Source organism: Oncorhynchus kisutch, unplaced genomic scaffold (assembly GCF_002021735.2).
Source record: "Oncorhynchus kisutch isolate 150728-3 unplaced genomic scaffold, Okis_V2 Okis01b-Okis20b_hom, whole genome shotgun sequence".
NCBI classification, from domain to species: Eukaryota; Metazoa; Chordata; class Actinopteri; order Salmoniformes; family Salmonidae; genus Oncorhynchus; species Oncorhynchus kisutch.
In genome coordinates, this window is record NW_022261978.1 from 784328 (window position 1) to 785924 (window position 1597).

The 1597-nt window shown below is 42.6% G+C and overlaps 1 long non-coding RNA gene across 1 annotated transcript; it reads right to left on the reverse strand.

Moving 5' to 3' along the window:
• Positions 1-549: 549 nt before the first annotated feature.
• Positions 550-1172, reverse strand: LOC116358898 (uncharacterized). The gene is made up of 3 exons (XR_004206512.1): positions 1088-1172; positions 775-857; positions 550-655 (listed from the first exon to the last, which is right to left on the reverse strand). It is a non-coding gene; the product is annotated as an uncharacterized LOC116358898 (long non-coding RNA).
• Positions 1173-1597: the final 425 nt, after the last annotated feature.

A 1597-nucleotide genomic window follows, 5' to 3' on the forward strand; every position in this document is an offset into this window, starting at 1 on the left:
CAGATTTGCCAAATGGAGGGGCGGGGTGCTCTACTCTACTGTATTGTGGGATACTTGTATAAATAAATCTTTTTAAGATTTTCAAGTTAACAGATGATAAAGACAGACTAGGCTGTAATATTTAAAAGCAACATTTTATTGCTTTAAAGTTTAAAACATTTTATGGTCTTAAACTTTGAGCTAATTCACAACAAAATGCATAATTTACACTGAATCACACTGTATTGGAAATAATCATAAAAAATGTCACCATAAATCAAGTGTGATTGTGATATTAATATTCATAAATGCCATGGCACAATAATGTCTGACAGCAATACAAAGTAAGTCAATTAACACATGAGGAGCAACTAGGTGCGAAAGCAAAACATATTAAAAGCTGTTTTCAATATTATACATATTTTACAATGGGGAAATGTTCCCATTGTAAAAGAGTAGAAGTATAATCCATCCTATTTAACTTCAATATATATAATTAACGTTACAAGGAAAAACATTAAACTTAAATGTTTGTGGAGAAGTTAAAGTTCATTGTCTGGAAATCCTAGGTCCAGATTCTGCGTAGATTATTTTAATGCAAGGTTCTGTGGTGGTTGTCTTCAATCCAGGTTCTGTGGTGGTTCTCTTCAGTCCAGGTTCTATGGTGGCTTAGTATCTATTTGAGGGGGATGTGTCACTGGGTGAGTCTCTCACATTCTGAACAAAGACACACTGAAGGAGCACTTTATACACCACTTCATAAATGTTTAGGAACAAACACACACACACACACACCTACTGCCTGGATGTCACTCTGGTGACCTGGTATTCTTCTTCAGAGATGTGCACATGTCACTGGTAGGGTCAGGATGGACACTCTGTAGAGTGAGAGAGGGAGGGTGTGAGGGAGGGTGTGAGGGAGGGAGGGAGGGAGGTTGAGAGGGAGGGAGGAGGGAGGGGGGAGGGAGGGAGGGAGGAGGGAGGGAGGGAGGGAGGAGGGAGGGAGGGAGGGAGGGAGGGAGGGAGGGAGGGAGGGAGGGGAAATGCATGAGCACTTTGAGACACCTCTATAATTTCTCTAAACACAAACACATAATAAGAGACTTACTGCCAGAGTGTCGTAGTCAGTTGAACTGGTCCTCACGTTCAGACCTGTGTACGTGTCACTGTTAGGGTCATGGTGGACACTCTGGAGAGAGAGAGAGAGAGAGAGAGAGAGAGAACATAGTAAAAGTGAAAATAGTGTGAAAGAGACTGTTGTGATACAGTAGATTAATGTCACCAGGTGTGAAGGTGGAGGTGTAACTGATATAATCACCCTGTGTGTCTGTTGTGGCATCATTTCCTCCTGTGGATCTCCTGTAAAGAGGAACAGAGTGAGTTATGCTCTCTACTGACCTCTAGTGGAGGTTGTGTTACTAATGCAGTATATCTCAATGAACGACTCACCTCTTCAGAGTGCAGTAGATGGTGAGGAGCAGAGCTCCAGCAGTCAGGACAGCCCCCACCCCCACCACAAGGAACCCAGGGAAACACTGCTGCAGGATCATGGGTTGAAGTGTCAATAGGTTAGAACATATATCTGTTAAATCAGTCATCTCGCAGAGCACCCGAAATA